The sequence below is a fragment of the Corylus avellana genome, chromosome ca3, assembly GCF_901000735.1.
Source record: "Corylus avellana chromosome ca3, CavTom2PMs-1.0".
NCBI lineage: Eukaryota > Viridiplantae > Streptophyta > Magnoliopsida > Fagales > Betulaceae > Corylus > Corylus avellana.
In genome coordinates this window covers 8,142,579-8,161,433 of record NC_081543.1, presented here as the reverse complement: position 1 = coordinate 8,161,433, position 18,855 = coordinate 8,142,579, and the positions used below count along the sequence as shown (strand labels likewise).

At 37.2% G+C, this 18,855-nt stretch overlaps 1 pseudogene; it reads right to left on the bottom strand.

Annotated features, from left to right (window-relative positions):
* Positions 1-76: 76 nt before the first annotated feature.
* LOC132175730 (peptidyl-prolyl cis-trans isomerase CYP59-like) lies at positions 77-17,957 on the bottom strand (annotated as a pseudogene).
* Between the last annotated feature and the right edge of the window lie 898 nt (positions 17,958-18,855).

Below are 18,855 nucleotides of genomic sequence, written 5' to 3'. Positions count from 1 at the left end.
TTCCCTGAGCTTATTTGGGACGATTACGCATGCGTATATGCAAAATGAAGACCTAGAATTAAAAAAGATGTCTATATATTGCTCATGCGCTTCTGTATTATAATTTCTCTGAATTTGTACTACTCTTCAAAAAACTAATTGAAGTATTTCATGAGACAAGTAAAAAATTAGATTAAAAGAGTAGATAAATAAGCCAAGTTTGATTACATACGAGACAAGAAGAATAAAAACAAACCCAAGTTCCTCGGCTCACAACCATATACATTCATCTCCTCCTCCTCTCACTTTGGTGCCTCGTATCACCTGAAGTGTTTCGCATTCCATCTTCTCGCTCTTCCCTCCTGCCTTTATGGCTATAGCTATCTCCATTTGCATTTCTTTTTCCCTCACTTACCTCATCCATCGTTTCTCGCCTCTCACTTTCTGCTTTTCTCTTCCTATAATCTCTATCATCATTTCTATAATCTCTACCATTGCTCCTTCCTTTACTGCTATTATTTTCTTCGCCTCTCTTTCTATACTCTCTCTCTCATCCCTACTTCCCACATGACTAGAACTATCTCTATTTCTCTTCCTATAATCTCCATCCTCCCTCCTTTCTGCATGGCTATCATTATCTGGAGTTCTCTTTTTGTAAACCCGCTCATCTATGTCGATATCATCTATGTCTCTACGTTTATACTTTTCTCTATCCCTTTTCTCTTCAAAATAATCCCCTTCTCTTTTACTTCCACTGGAGAACCTTGATTTACTATCACAACTCATTTCAACCTGTGTGTATCCTCGACTTTTGTCATTGTGCTTGTGCCTATTGCTCCACTCTTTAGTTTCTTGATCTCTATTTCTATGCCTTGGGTCTTCGGAACTTCGCCATAACATCTTTTGCTTCTCACCTTGGTCATCTGGATCATGGCCTCCTCTATGACTTTTTTCTTGATTTGGACTTTCTTGAGTTTCTCCATCAAATACCATTTCATAGCTACAAAAATTACCAGCATGAGAGAGAGAGAGAGAGAGAGAGAGAGATCCACAATCAAACGCAAGATTACAAACCTAGAATTATTATCTCCACCTCGTTGTCTGTTATCATCCTTTAAAATATACTTTTGAGTTTGCTGTTCGACGGCTGGGCCCCCGGTGCAATCCTTGGCAATGTGGTCAAGAGCACCACATTTGAAGCAACCACTTTCTAGAACTAAGATAAACCATATGAACAGATTAATTTCAGAGGATTTCAGAAACTACCGAAATTTCAAAATGAATATGAAACTCAGGATACAATCCAGGGGTGAGAATTTAATTACATGTGAAAAGGGATGATAAAGAAATTCACTCGGCTTTCTGTTGCCTTCCAACTACTGTCTCACATTAATCCATATGTAATAATTGCTTTAATAGAACTTCATATCAAGGTATGTGCCAAGTAATTTATTTCAAGTTTTTGGGAAACTACACTTACACCCTCAATCAATTTGCAATGTTCCCCTCAATCTTTCAATTTATTTTGTGTATCCTACCAATCTACCATGGAAGTTGCAATGTCTTCCTTCGGCTCCCAAAATGACAAAAATACTCTACATAAAAATAAAATAAAAAATGAAAAAGAGGAAGAAAAAATTGCCATTTTGGATCTCTAGGGATGGAAGTACCTTCTTTTTAGTCTTTTAAGATATGGTATAGCTTTTTACTTAAACTTAGTAGAAGTAAATGGGGGTGGGTACCGTCTCAGCAAAACTTGTAACATGCAATTCCAATGGAAGCTTAGTACATTACATTAACCAAATTGAAAGATTGGCGAGGGACATTGCAAATTGGATGGTAAATTGAAGAGGGTAAATGTAGTTCCCCTAAGTTTTTCAATGAATAATCCAGAAGAAGATAGGTGAACCAAGACCAGTATCATGTCATACCACAGTATGTTTAATACGATTGAAATACTAAATAAAATTCAAGCAGGATAGTCAATATAGGTTCTCATTTAAATAAGTGGGTAGCATCAAACATCCTGTCGTAATAACTATTGGTTCTTAACCATTTTTTTGGGGGATATGCTAGATGTTCTCCTGGTATCCTTCTAATCCTAGGTAGATATTATTTTCTAAAAATCAAGTGAGAGAAATAAGGGCCACTTTTTTTTAGAAAATAATATATACTTTGAACTAGAAGGACACCAGGAGAACACAAAGAGAGCATGTAGCATTCCCCCTTTTTTTCCCATCATATGTACCCCATTGAGGCCTTATTTTCCTTTTCAGGAGTGGGACTAGGAAGCAATAGGAATCCAATTTTCGTACCTCTTTGCTTTCTGTCATAGACAACGAGAGCTTGATTTATGCAATAACCAATGAGGCCCCCACCCAAAAAAGAAATTGAAGTAGAAATATTGTACGAAACTATATCATACATCTTTGACATTTATCTCCACAGCTATGACAGCCAAATTCCATGCTACTTACCATGCAGCATAGCGAACAAGTTCAAATTTTGGAATATTTATTAACGTGTTGGCTCAACTTTCAAAGAAGCTAAGGTTACATGATGCCCAGATCTGCTTTTTCTATGGAGTGTCGTCAAATATTACTGATAGTTGTTAAAGAAAACCAAAAGCAAAGAAAAAAGAGTACCGTAGTTAATTAACCGCAAGTACCTCAAGGACTTTAGCCCGATTAGTCTTGCGGGGGGCATTTACAAAACTATTGCTAAGATTCTAGCAAACAAGCTTAAAATGGTGTTGGAGAAGATTATCTTTAAGTTGCAGAATGCATTCATAAGAGGTAGACAAATCCTAGATTATGTTCTTATCGCCAATGAATGTCTTGATAGTAGATTAAGATATGGTAAGCTGGGTGTTATCTACAAACTGGATCTAGAAAAAGTTTATGATTTTGTTGTATATGTTGAGGTGTCTTTTGTTCGGGGGGGGATTGCATTTCTTCGGTTCGTTTTTCAGTTTTGGTGAACAACACTCCAGTAGGTGATAATTCCTGTGGCTTGAGACAAGGGGACCTTTGTCCCCTTTGTTGTTTGTCCCTATGATGGAAAGTTTGGTAGAATGATTTTTGCTGTTGCAAGTGGGGGACTGTTGTTTAGTCTTTGTGTGAGTAATGTTGGTGGGTTTGATTTCTCTCACTTTTGTTCGCTAATGATACTTTGATCTTCTGTGGTGCTAATCCAGATCATCTGCATTGCTTATTCTTATGCTTTGAAGCTACTTTGGGCTTAAAGATTAATTGGCTACGTCAATTCTTGTGGAAATGTTGATTATGTGAAAGGCTTGACTAGTATTCTAGGTTGTGGGGTCTCCTCTTAGCTAGTGAAGTATCTTGGTCTACTGTTGGGGGCCTCCTATAAGGCCCTACATATTTCAGAAGGTGTTATGAATAAGATAGAGCGACGGTTGGCTGGTTGAAAAATGATGTACTTGTTCAAGGATGGTAGGTTATCCTTAAGGGGTGGGGTAGCCGAAAAGTTCAAATGTCACTTGGTTAGCTGGTCCAAGGTTTGTTCGTCGCTTGAGGTTTAGGAATTCAAAACTTGCAGGTGTTCAATCATGCTCTCTTAGGTAAATGGTTTTGGAGATATGTGCATGAGAGATAGACCTGGTGGAGAGTGGCTCCAATTTGCCTACATATTTCATGTCCATTTCTCCTCTCCTGTGAGTGTTGCAAACCGTATTGAGAATTTCCAACGTGAATTCTTATGTGGTGGCAAGGCAAAGAGTTCAAATATCACATAGTTAGCAGGTCTAAGGTTTATTTGTCAATTACTTATAAAAAATAATAATAATAATAATAAAATAAATTTTTTTTTAAAAAAAAAACATGTATGGCAAAGATAAGTTCAAAACTAGTGCAGTCAAGTGATGAACCACAAGGAAACATACATAAATGAACTAGAAAAAAGAAGAAAAAAGAGTCCTTAAAACATTGCAATCTTTACCTCTACCCATTTTGTGATCTTTGCGTCTGTACTGGGACCACAGTTTTGCAACACTTTGACTAAAATCCACATGTATCCGTCGATCATCAATCAGTGCATTATCCATCTGATTAGATACCAAGTTTGAAAAAATGAATAAATATATAAATAAGAGTTTTGCAGCAAAAAAAAAAAAAACAGTAATTGGATTCTTCAGAATCTTTTATTTTTATTTATTTATTTACCTATTCATTTAGCTCCGCATAGCCTTGGGTCCCTGACTAAAAACTTACACTAAAACTCCTTATAGCTTGGATCAAATTGATATATTTTGGTGAACCAATAAAGTAATGCCACATAATAATCTATTTGACACATTGACTACATGCAAATATTTTCCTGTTTCAATTTTCTCAAACACTTGGTCCAAAATATAGTAGTTTAATCTACTCCACAAGGAGGACTTGGTGATTGGGAGAGAAAAAAGAATCGTGTATAGGATTTTTTTTTTTTTTTGATAACAAGGAACCCCTCCAAGGTAGGGCCATTTCATTTACTCACCCCTATTAGGTAAACTCGAACCCGTGTAAAGCGCCCCCTTCACACGGATCAGGTAATACTCCGGCTTCGCCGGTGGGTTGGCCCCAAGAAATTGTTTGCACTAAAGGGGATTCGAACCATAGACCTCATAGAGTACCACAAAGACACCACTTGAGCCAACCCCTTGGGGGCACAACCCATGTTGACAAAGCACACTCCAACTCCAAATCATCACAAATAAATTATCTCTACAGACTTCAGAAGACACTGTCAAGGGTATGAATGAAAAACACAAGTTTCTCTTTCTATCCTCTAAAATCTTTTCAAATTTCAAGTTAAAGATAACACTCCGGTAAATACTTGAATGATGACAGAAGCAGAAGAGAAGGCACCTCAATAGTTTTTAACAAGTAACAAAGGAATGTTTAGACAATGTCAAAAGGGGGCACAACCCAATCTATACAGAAAGTATACGAAAAAATGCATCCAACAAAGAGCAGAAAAAGTGAATTAAAGCTGAAATCCTGAAATTAAGGACATCAATTAAATCAAAGAAAGAGTCAGAGGCTCCAAAAGAGGGATGAATCGAAACCCATTTAGAGTGTAGACACAACTTCTTCTGAGCTTGACAGAAAATAACACTTGGGCGCTGAAAGGTCTCCATTTGAAGTTCTCTAAGCATGAGTAAAATTAATGTATCAAAACAGTTCAGGGCTCTTTTCCACTAATTTTGGGGGAATGGCAGGTTAAAATAAATGCCTCCTTCCTAAAAGAGATAGAGCAGAAAGTCTACAGGACTGTCGCCACAAAAGACTTGAGGATTATCTATGAACAGTGATCAAAATTGTTTTCCCAAGCCAGAAAGTCACTTCCTTGCCCCTCTCCAAATGTTAATGTGATTGTGAAAGTGCTTGTAGCTAGCAGCTTTGTGGATTCTGGAAGTAGAGGGAAAACCCACAGAATACTCACGTAAGGGACACCAAAAGGGTGTCATTCAATGTGAACGGGGGACTTCATTGAACTCTGTTCTTCTTAGCAAGGATTTTCAGCAATATGGCAAGATCAAATGCGTGACAGATATGTTATTGCCTAACATATATATGCTATTACCCGCTTCATGGCTACTTCTTTCACAAAAACAGTCAACTTAGTGAAATTCTTTCTGCCATTCAGCCCAATGAGCAAAGAATGGGCCTCATGGATAAATGTGTCAAGGTCAAGGGAAGTAGTAGTCATTTTTCATTTATCACCCGTTGGCTAATAATGCTCCTGGATCCTCGTTTTAGGGGCTTTATTATACCTAAATTTTGTGTGTGATATTTCTGGATTTGGTATTTTGGGATGTTTGGAAGTTACGTTGGACTTTGTTAGATACTAGTGGGATACTTGTAAAGGGGAAAAGCCCAATTTTTAGTAGCAGAGATATCCATTGTTCTCATTTAGACTGGGAGTTGGGGAATTTTTACAGAGACCAAAGCGGAGGAAGCTTAGATCTTGCGAAGCAAAACATAATGCTTTTTTTTTTTTTTTAATATGTATTCTGAAACTGGAACCTTATACCCTTTGACACTCACTTATTGCTAGCCTCATTCATATATATATGTGTGTGTGTGTGTGCAAGTAAGTAAAGAGAAAAGAAAGGAAGAAGGGAAAAAAAAATTATGAATTGTCGATAATCAGCTCTACCAACATTCTCTACATCAAAACAAGAAGGGAAGAGAGGGAGGGGGAGGAACAATAATCCACTATTGTAGCCGTAGGGCAGAAAAGTACAGTCCTATATTTCACATGAAGTAGTCAAAATAAAATCATAGAAATTAAAAACCTTAAGATTCTCCCCAACACAATAACATTCTCCGGAGAAGTTGTTAAAATGCGCTTACCAAACCATCACAAGAACTAGATGCATGTAGCTAGTGCATCAGGGTCATTAGATATGCAGGCAGATACAGAAATAAGCAATTTGAGTAAAGGACAGATAATTTCAGTGTTTCAACATACCTTAAAATATGCTTGTTCACAAGCATCATTTGTCTCAAACTCTGGCATGGAAAAAGAAAATCGATAAAAACCAGATTATATATCAGAAACTTGATAGTATATTAGAAAGTAGGAATACACTATTATCCAAGGAAATGACGGTATGGACATCACTTAGCCACACATAAAAGAACCACAAAATAAGTACTATAAAGAGAGAAAAATGTTGATATCCATTGATAAGTTATGCATCCATTATTTAGTGGAAAATCTTTTTGAGATCTGTAAGATGAACAATCATGAATGTTGTTGTCGACTTTCTTTCCCTCCTTTGTTCATTTTGCAGTTGGTTGGAAATGGAAATAGGGGTTCGTCGCAGATGACTTGTTTCGAGGAATTATTATCGCTTAGCGCTTGAGTTCATAAATGTGAAAGTGAAAACTTAAGGATAGCTGTCAAACCTAAAGAAGTAGGGAACTAAACACAACCAAAAAACAAATTCTTCAATTTGGAAAGAATCATAACAATAACAATGATAATGTTCAATCATCACTTATCCTAAAAACTTAAACTAATAGGAAATGATGAATTTAATCATTTAATTAATATTCTAACACTCTCCTTCAAGCGTAGGCTTAAACTTCTCTTCAACAAGTGAGGTTGAATATTTAATTTAAATTGAAGGTGAATTACAAAGACAGTTCAAACTCTTATAACATGTTAGACAAATAGGAAATGTTGAATTTAATCATTTAATTAATATCAAAACACTCTCCTTCATGCGCCGACTCAAACTCCTCTTCACTAAGTAAGGTTTAACACATGGAATATTTAATTTAAATGAGAGGTAATTACAGAAACAAAGTTCGAACTCAAGACTACTGCTTTGATAATATGTTAAATCACTACTTATCTCCAAAGCTTAAGCTAATAGGAAATGATGAATTTAGTCATTTAACTAGTATTTTAACAGATAACAATAACACTAATATATATATAAAATAAAAAATAAAGAAGAAGAAAATGCGTATTAAAGTATGATGATGGTAGTCTATATACAGAATTCAAAGAAAATGTTCAGAGGGAAGACTAGAGGGAAACCGGAAGGGGAAGAAAAAGGTGCTGAAAACTCTTCCTTTTTGTTTTTTTTTTTTTTTGATAAGTCCGAAAACTCATTTTTAAACAACAAAACGCAAAAAGCTTTTCAATCAATAAAACACAAAATACTTTTCAATAAATAAAACACAAAACACATTTTAGAAGACTTTCCTAGAAATATTTTGAGAAAGCACAACCCCCGGGCTAAATTGGTTAATTATAAATAAATAAATAAAATTAAAAAATTAAAAAAAATAAAGAGGTGGTTGCATGGCCACTTTAATCATGATCAATCGGGTGGTCACACACGGCCACACCCAGTGGCCAAGAGGGTGGCCACACAATAACGGGGGGTGGTCACTAGGCCACCACCGAGTCTTTTACAATTTTTTTGTGAACCCTGCAGACCACTTTTCAACTGTGGACCCCACTGAAAACACTTCTAAACTTTCTATCACATCAAAAACTCTTTTCAAATCAAAACAGAGAAAAACCCTTACAAAACAAAGACTGGAGATACTTTTTAATGTGCTGTAAATAAGAGATTAAACATATCCTAGCAGAAAATGGCCAAAAAAAAAAACACATTTCCACTCACCTATGAATGCATAGCATAAACTATCTCCAGTCTTAGAGTCACGAATTATTTCAGCCCTGTCACCAGCATTTGTTTATAATGAGAAATGCATCTTACAACCCCCAAAAGCATTAATTAATACCCAAAAACAAGTTCCATCATCACTTACGATGATACTGTTCCAAAACGTGAAAAGATGGTATGCAAGTCCTCATCCTGCAGTAAAAACAAGTAATTATTTGATATGACCTTAAATGAAAAAATCATTAACAAAGAACTCAATAAGGGTATCATTTAATTATTGGATTCTAGAGTAGCATCTTCGTAACCATAGGAATGGTAGAGATTCCCAATCACAATGAGAGATAAAACACTCACTTCAGTAACTGGATTCAGTTTACAAACAAATAGCACATTATCAGGAGGCTTCATCTCAGCATCCGGAATATCTCCGATCTGTATGCACATAATGCAAATAAAAGAAAATCATATAAACAAATAAAACAGAAACAAGGACTTATTTAATCAAATTGAAAATTTTTGTTAGCAAATACTTGCAATCAATAAATGTATCAAATGCTTACACTCTCAAGTACAACTGCACTTGAATGTGCTTCTTTTGAGCGGAGAACCTCCTCAAGCTCTGCAGGACCTAGTTGTTCTTCCATAGGCTCCCAATCATCTTCAAGCCTCACATCATCATCAACCTAGTTACAACACATACATATCAGTCATGACTTTGAAGAAAAGATGCTTGCCAGGTAACCACCACATGCTCAAATACCCAACAAAAAATTGAATGAACCACGTTCACCCAGTTCTCTTTTATTCACCTTATATAATGCATAGCAATCCCAAGGGGTCGGCTTAGTGGTTGAGGCTTGTGGTCTTAGGGAGTATCACCCCATAGATCCTAAGTTCGAGACTTGTTAGGTGCAAACTCCCCCTTGGAGCCACACTCCCTGGTGTAAAAGCCAACGATTTATCCTGATCCGTGTAGGGAAACTTCCGAGGGTGCGGTGCACGGGTCCGAGGTTTATTTTGCAGAGGTGGGTTACCCATCATAAAAAAAATAAATAAATAAAAATAAATAAATAAATAAATAAATGCATAGCACCATGTAACAGAAATACATTTTGCATTATTTTGGAAATTTTAAAACTAACAACCAAATATCTGCCGGTCTAGAATACTCAAAATCCGAGTATGAATTCCTAGGTAAGGAACATGCCATCAAAATGCAAGAATTCCAACTTGGTTTTCAAAGCGCTTGATATGATGCATTTAATTTCCTCCCAAATGTTAAGAACATGAGTAAGCTTTCCTTGACATTATTAGAAGGGATTTTGATAGCCAGGCAAAGCAATGGTATCATCGTTTTGATATATCTGATATCAGAAATCATCTGACCTAAGAAACTTATGCCTCTAAGTTCCATGTAAATTACTTATCGCTCATTTTAATTTGGCTTCGTGCCTCCTCAAATATAAATAATTAATATATGCAGACTGTCATTACCTCATCCTTTGGTTTTCCTTCTGGGGAAGCCTCAGGAATCAACTCAGATAATTGGGGAGGATCATCAAAAGGATCATCCAGAATGTATGTGTGTTTGATTCTGTTCAATAAATGAAAATGCAAAAAATTATGGTATCACGAGAGAGGTAAGAAAATTTAACTTTAGAAACATAATGCATTATCAATATTATCAAAATAATATAAGGAGTGGAAGAAGAATCAACCGGATATTCTTATATGGCCTGCCCTTCTCATCCACATAAGCTTCATTTATCCTAGTCAATGTATCAAGCCCTTCAGCTACCTCCCCAAAAACCTGCAATGATGAATACTTTTTTGAGTAGGTGGTATTTTCACCCAACAACACTATTCAGGTAGATACTACATCATAAACTCTTCTCAGCTTTATATATATATATATATATATATAGAATGAAGCGGAGGTTACTAGTTCAAATCTTTCCTTCCCCTTAGGGTCAAAAAACTTATCAAAAAAAAAAAAACCTTTTATTTAGAATAAAAATGCACTCTCTGCACCCTCACACTGGCTTACTCAATATTTCCTAGAAAAGTTTTGGCCCCCACTCCCAAGTAACCAAATCTTTATTCTTCAAAGGTTTCTTGTCAAATTCACAAAGGAACATACAAAAAGCCTTTAGGAAGGTCAAGCATCCCAAACATGTTAAAGCAAGAACCTAAGATTTATGCTGGATGACTGCCAAGGAAATGTGATGCATAACAAGCCTAAATTAATCTTCATTACCCAATTTGACACTGCAACTTAGAACCACAAAGAGCACCCAAACTCCACTTATATAACACACATATCCAGATTACGACAACTTCACTGCAGGAAGGGCCTGATATATAGAAAGGTTTTTGTCTCCAAATGCTGGTACAGAATGAGATAGCCATAACCAAAAAAAGGTTTGCCAAATCAAAGCTCAAAACACAATCTTACATGTTGGACTCAATATTCAAAAGTTCTTCAAAATGTATTTATTAGGTGCAACAGACTGCACTGCAGTGATCAGGCTATATCGATATCAAATTAATTTTGGGTAACAAATCTTTCATACAAAATGAGAGCTCCCTTAAAATTCTCATCCAAAGACCAGTTAATCAATAAGATAATGCCTAACATCAACTGGGAGTTCTTGCTTTATTTGATTAAAAGATGTGGGTTTGGGGAGAAATGGTGCTCTTGGATAGCTCATTGTATCTCGTCAGTGCGCTTTTCCGTTTTGATTAATAGCTCTCCTTCCGGATTCTTTGGCAGCTCTTGTGGGGTTAGACAGGGAGATCCTCTGTCCTCTTTTTTGTTCATCATTGTGATGGAGGCTTTTAGTAGAATGATTTCTGCTACCACACATCACGGTTCACTCTCAGGCTTCGTTGTGGGGTCTAGACCATCCGAGATGGCTAACATTTCTCACTTACTTTTTGCGGATGATACTTTGGTTTTTTGTGGGGCTAATGTTGACCATATGTTCTCCCTAAAAGCGTTGCTTGCCGTCTTGGATTTAAAGGTGAATATGATCAAGTCGGCTTTGGTCCCGGCGGGCAATGTGGATAATGCGGTTGAGCTGGCTGGAACTCTAGGATGTGTGATGTCCTCTCTTCCTTTGAAGTATCTTGGCCTTCCTCTTGTGTAAAGGCTTTTCTGGGTTTGTATGATGATTTTTTATAGGTTTAATGAAGAACAGCAAATGAAATGGACAATGCAGAAATATATTGAAGATAAATGAGCGGATTAGAGATTGCTCCTTCTCCTACAACATCTCAAGCCAGGAATCTCTATGCATACCTCACCTAATGAGAGTGCCCCCCATTATATCACCCATTCTGTTAGAATATATTCTAACAGAATGGCCACCTGGATCCCTTCCCCAAGGTTCTAGAAGTGCCGCAATACAAGATCTGGAAATTACAGAGAAACAGCCTTGCAAAACCCGGGCTTTAACAAATAAAACGCATGCATAAAATTAACATAAAGTGCAGAAGAAAAGAGGACAGCTGTACTCCCCAACTTTCCCTTCTTCCACACGTGTCTTCTAATTAGACCTCCTTCTGTGCCACTGCTTGGCTGTGCGGTCTTCTACGTGCACCCATAACATCTTGGGGCTCATTTTAAGGCCAAGGCAACATGGGAAGGAATTGTGGAAAAAGTTGAGCGTTGGTTGGCTAGCTGGAAAAGAATGTATTTGTCTAAGGGTGGTAGGGTTACCCTTATCAAAAGCAATCTTTCTAACTTACCCACGTCCTTCTTGTCTCTTTTCCCCATCCCCACCACAATGGCAAATCATATAGAAAAGCTTCAACGTGATTTCCAATGGGGTGGATTAGGTAAAGAATTTAAATATCACTTGGTTAATTGGTCCAAAGTCTGCTCTCCTATCTCCGAGGGAGGCCTAGGATTCACAATTTGCGTTCATTCAACCAAGCCCTTCTAGGGAAATGGTTGTGGCATTACGCGAATGAAAGTGAGGCTTGGTGGAAAGCCGTTGGGGATGCCAAATATGGTTGCAATTGGGGTGGGTGGTGTTCTATCGACCCCCCAAGGACGTATGGGGTGGGCCTCTAGAAGGATATTAGAAGGGGCTGGAGATTCTTTTCAAGTTATACTAGATTTGATACAGGAGACAGCTCGAAGATCATATTCTGGGACGATGTGTGATGAAGTGAGACTAGTCTCAATGTAGCTTTTCCTATTCTTTACAACATTGCCTCTATGGACTGCGAAGGATGCGCCTGTGGCTACTAATATGGATCTTTCGAGTGGCACCCTTTAGTGGAATATTAGTTTTGTTCGGTTGATTCATGATTGGGAAGTGGATAAGTTGGCCTCCTTCTATTCTTTGCTCTATTCGATTAGATCAAGAAGAGAAGGGGAGGATAAGCTTTGGTGGACCCCGTCTCGCAAAGGGACTTTCGATGTTAGATCTTTTTACAAGGTCATCGCATACAAAGACAATCCCTCTTTCCCTTGGAAGAGCATTTGGCAGACTAAGGCTCCCTCCAAAGTAGCCTTCTTTGTTTGGTCGGCGTCTTTGGGGAAGATTCTTAGTTTAGATAATCTTAGTAGAAGACAAGTCATCGTGGTTAATCGGTGTTATCTTTGTATATTGGATGGGGAATCCGTTGATTATCTCCTCCACTGCGAAGTGGCTCGCGCCTTATGGAACACAATTTTGAATCGATTTGGGCTTTCTTGGGTTATGCCTAACAATGTGGTGGACTTAATGGCTTGCTGGTGGTCTGGGGGTAACTCAAGGAGTGCGGTTGTCTGGAAGATGGTGCCTTTTTGCCTTATGTGATGCATATGGAGGGAAAGAAACAATAGGAATTTCGATCATCTTGAGAGGCTTTTGAGGAGCTCAAGTCTTATTTCTTTTTTTCCCTCTTCACTTGGACATCTACTTATTTAGCTCCTTTAATTATTAGCTATTCAGATTTCCTTACTCTATTTTCTCTCTTGGAGTGCGGTTGTGTGGAAGATGATTCCCTTATGTCTTATGTGGTCTCTATGGAGTGAAAGAAATGCACTAGCTCCGTTAGTGATTAGTTTTTCTCAATTTCTTATTCTTTTCTCTCCTTCTAATTAGGCCCTCTCTTTTTATACTCTCTGTGTAATAGGGTTGCGCCCCTCTGCGCTTTTGATATATACAACATTACTTATCAAAAAAAATATTTTCTCCCTAGTCTTAGGCGTTCTCTTGTATAATTTCTATGTACTAGGGTCGCGCTCCTCTGCGCTTTTTGATATATATCACATTACTTATCAAAAAAAAAAAAAAAGACAATGCCTAAAATATATTACACATCCCATTAGTGAATAGACTTCCATAGAGAATAAAACTATCTCATGCACTCTTCTACACCATAGAACTTTGCAAGCATTAATGTTCAAGATTTGAGTATGCATCTTAGATAGCTTGAATTGATATTTGTGGCTAATCTAATTGTTTAATAAAAATAGTATGTAAAAATATTAGCATAAGAAAAGCTTATATAGTAATGCTACTAGCCATTTAGGCTGCCTCACTTCCAATTTTTTTTTTTTTTTTTTTTTTTTTTTTTATAAGTAATTTAATCTCATTAAAAAGTGCAGCGGGGCACAACCCTAATACACATGAAGAATATAGGAAAATCGCTATTAAGCAAAAAAAGAAAAACAAAGGTTCAAAATGTTAGTAAAAAGCAAACTATTATGAGTTGTTATCCATGTGTAAAGGGAATTGAATATAATTTTTTTTAGCTCCAACACCGAAGTCTTTCTATCTTCAAAACTCTGTGCATTACCCTCTCTATTAATACACCACATTAAACATTTTTGATAAGTTAAAAGGATTTCATTAAAACCCAATGGACGCACCCAAATACACAAGAAGTATACAAAAGAAACACCAAAGTAGAAAAACAAAAGAGATAAAATAATAATAAAAAGTTATGAAACGATAAATGTGAAAACAATCACAAGCAACTATCCAATAAAACGGGGTATGGAAAAATAAGGTCTTTAGCTCCACCATTGTCCTATCTTCAAAGCTCCAGTCAGTTAGTTCTCTCTAAATGCGCCACATCAACTAGAGCCAAATCATCTTCCACAAAGCTTCACTTTGAGGATTATTGATCTTTGTTCTTCAACAAGCGAGTAGATCTCTCACCCAACAAGGCATGACCCATACTAAGCTGATAGCTCGAAAAGAGTACCATAAAGCACTAGCAATTTCATAATGGAGTAAAAGATGGTCAACGGTTTGCCCACACTTCTTACACTTGCAACACCAATCAACTACAATGATTCTCCACTTTCTTAAGTTGTCCATTGTAAGGATTTTACCTAAAGCAGCCGACCAAGCGAAGAAAACAACTCCCAAAAGGACCTTGTTTCACTAAATACACCTCTAAGGGAAAGGATTACTGCAGTAGGGGATTAAACATTATAGAACAATCTTACATCAAACCACCCTTTCTTGGAGGGGTTCCAATAAAGCTTGTCAACACCATCCTCAGTTTAATGGAATACAGCTGATCGAAACAGAGGAGAAGAATTCAAACTCTCAATCGTGTGCTATTTTAACAAAATTGAAGTCCCACTTAAGGGAGCAATTAGAGAATTGAAGATGAACTGCCACAGAAGCATCCCTAAGGCCAGGGATGCTATACAACTCCAAAAATGCTGCCTTAAGGGGTCATTCCCCACACCACACGTCATTCCAAAAACTAATATTGGAGCCATCACCCACCATGAATCTCGAAAATCTAAAGAACTCCCCCCACCCTCTCCTAATGAACTTCCAGAGACCTCATTAGAGCACCACTCACCCCATTGACCTTAATCTTTACTTACCTTGTAGTTAACATAGCCAAGAAATCTTCTACGGTAGTTCTCTCTAGTCCATACGATTCTCATTTGTGCTTTTAGGGCACAATGACATTTTTTCGAGCAAATGTGGCTCTGCTTGTAGGAGAAGTCGATTTGCTGCACTTCTACCAACATTGTCTTATTTTCCTCCAGCGACACCTTCATCCACGCTACTGAAAACTTCAACATTGTAGGAACTCAAAGAGGGAAGTATTGAAGCTTCTTTCTGACTAAATATGTAGGAACTTATCGAAGTGGGTAGGAATTTAATGTGTAATAAAAGTGTCGATATGGCTTTTTTAAAACATTAAATATGTTCCGTTAAAAGAAGGGGTATGTTGGGAAGATTTTGGTCAAAGTGGTCACGTGCAAGGTACCTGACCACTTTTCCATCCATTGGAAGATGCTGATAGAGTGGCATTTTTTGGCCTTTTTGCAAGGTACATGCAACACCACTCTACCACCACAACATTCATCGTTCTCAAATTATCTAGTGTCAATATTTTCCCTAAAGCCACCGACCACACAAAAAACTCTACCCTTGAAGAAAGCATGTGAAATCTCAACTATACCCCTCACTGATTATACCAAAAAAGAAAGGAAGAACAATTCTTGCAATGGTTTTGCTCAGCATGAAAACTGTGTCTGCATCTTCAATTTAACCAATGGGATTGAACATGCATAATATATGAGAAAAGTAGACTAGCCAAAGAAACAATCATAAAAGTAAACATTCCTTTATTCTTTTCAGAAAGCAGCAATTATTGGTAAGGGAAATAGTAACCAACAGGTCAGTGGGATTGGTAGAGACTCACAGTGTGCTTCCCATCTAGATAGTCCAGATCATCACGTAATGTCAAATAGAACTGGAAAAAATAAAAAAATAAAAAAATCATAAGCACATAAATAGGTCAGAATTAAAACTTGGTGAAGTCTAATTCTTCATAAGCTGCAGAGATTATCTGATTGCTTCTTCATCTTCGTGAAGATATATATTGGAAAAGTATGCTCAATACTGTTTAGCAAGTAAAACATTCTCATACCTGAGAAGCATTAAGATTCTCTCCAGCGCTGGCCATGGCAACAATGCCTGTCTTAGAATGCTTTAAATCAAGATGAATCTCATCACTGAAAAAGCGAGCTTGATCACCATATAGAAATCTGAAAGGAGAATTAGTGAGGAACAAGTAAGTTCTGTTATGTAGGAACTAAAATTTACTTATCATAGAAGATACCAAGAAATAGACTATAGTGACTACCCAAGTTGTCTAACAACAAAGCACAGTCACATGAAATTACAAGCAAAGAAGCAAGAATTGTAGACAGCCATCAGTATAGAGAATTTCCGGCACAATTTTGGTATATAGCGTGGGAAAATGTTATATGCATCACTTCTAGAGTTAGAGAGATGTTCATACTTGTAGATTGAATCACCACCTGACCCTGTTCCAGTCGGGTCACCTGTCTGTGCGGTAAAATCCTTCTGAACTGTGTGAAATAGGCACCCATTATAGTATTTGATCCTGCAACAACGAGGAAAACAATTAAATAAAAATTAGGATATCGTATAACCAATACCTGAAGCGCATAAATATCGTTCATCCTACTCAGAAAATAAATTTCATATTAGCCATAGTTTCTTAGATAGAAAAAGACTATTCATCAAAATAATTACGGAAGCATCACTTAATGGTATAAAAGCTACAACACTCATCAAAATGAACAGAGTCCAAGAGAGAAAGCAATCCATGGAGAAAGAATTATTCTTAAAAATCTGCAAGCATCAAGCCTATTAGCCACACGCCAGCTAAAAGATGCTAATGAGCACTTGATGGGTCGTACTTTTTTTAATGTAATTTTTTACCCCAAGGGAAGGGGAAGGAGTGATTCGAATAAGTGTCTTCCACTTCACGAAGCATGGTCTCCAACCAATCAAACTACCCCTTGGGTCAAGATTCCAACAAGTACCTATCCCACAAAATTTGAAAGAACAAGCAAGATAGAGTTGCAACAAATACCTAAAACACGTAGCCCCATTAGCCTTAAAAGCAATGGCACCATCGACAATAGAACCTTGTCCATGTACTCCCATAACCCACTGAACATAGATGTTCAAACTCAAAAGAAAAAAAAAAAAAAATCATAAATTCAAGAAAACGTCGTTATTTCACTCTTAACCCCCGTTAATTTAATAGCGCTTGGCGCAACACAAAGGGACTCGAGCAAGGATAGTCATAGCTCAGCAGAAAATAATAGTTTGGTTACTGGGAAAGTGTCAGTAAAACAGTCTTTTCCTTCCACATTAACTAAAACGGAGAATAGGGGAAAGATAAATAGCTCACTTGCAAAGCTTCAAGAAGTTCTTGGAGGTCAAGGGGCACTTGTCAGTGTGCAAATCCACCACTATGTCCCCTAAACTCGTTGCGTTTAGCACCGACATCCTCTATGCTACAACACTCTCAGCTATAAATCGCTGGGATTTGCTTTGCTGCCGAAAAACATTCCAAGAATCAGAAAAATAAAAGCAACCTCAAAAAACTAGAAATAATTGGAGGTTCGATCCCCTCAAAGCGATCGTTATCCCGTTTATTTTCCATATTTTTCTTATATTGAGTCGATAGAAACCCCTGAGTTCCTATCATTTGGTAGTATCAAAGCAGTTCGATTTCTTGTCTCCTTCTTTTTTCCCTGTTTATTCCGTTTAACCGATTAAATAAATAAATAAAGCCCAACCTTGCTTCGTGTTTGAAAGTGGAGTAGCTGATAGCAGTGCTTGTGGTGGTCCGCGTGTGGGCAGTTGGCTCCGGTGGTTGCTGGTGACGAACCGAACGGTGTGCCTCTCTGGTTTGCCGCAAAGTTGGGAAAGTGGTGGTGTGTAGCCGTTGGAGGTGTCTGGTACTGCAATTTGGCTGTGCACTTTGGCTACCTGGAAGAAGAAAGGGCTGTTTGGGTAGACAACTCAACCCAATCATGTTTGGTTCTTATTCCAACATGGGAATAGCCTTTTACGATTACTCTAGTTTGGTGTTAGTCTTGTTGTTGTTTGGTGACATGGATATGTTAGCCCTCATCACGATTTGACTCGAAATTTATGGAGCAATGGAATAAATTGATTGTTGATTCCATCAACCTAGAGATGAATTATGAATCAATTGAAAGTCTGCATTCTTTGGAAATACATAATGTGGAAGGTTTTTTTTTTTTTTTTTTTTTTTTGGGTAATCTAATGTGGAAGGTTTTTTACAAATCTGATTAGTCATCTTAGATAAAAGTATCATTTGTCTCTTTCATTGAGAATACTTAGTTGACAAAAATTCGGCAAACATCAATAGTTGTGGAGTTGTTTTCAACAGTTATCTAATTTGGCTTATAACTGGACAAAAATGCGGCTATTTTGATAGATTTATTGAAGGTCTTCATTCGAATATTTGATGTGAAGTTAAATCCTATCGACCCCGAACCATGAGAACTGCTATTTCGTTTACAAGGAAAGAGACAGTGAGACTCGGAGAAGAAAAATGTCAAATAATCAAGGTGGTAGATCAATTAACAATGGGCCAAAGCAACTCATTTTCTAGTGTATCTTGCAAAATTCCTGCCATGCCTAAGGAGTCAGCATTGACAACGATTTCAGAGTTGGTTTCATCCACATTTGTAGATATCTCCAACGTTGATAGTTGTCCTGAAACAAAGGTCATTGATCCAATGTTGGAGGAAGATGATATCTAAAATAAATCACAAGGCATGCATGTACTATCATTAATCATAGACTTTGAGCTACTAATTAAAATACAATTATTCTAATCAAACCTAGTAAGGTCTCTAGGCTCCTTTCCTTTAAAAGCCATCTTAAAAG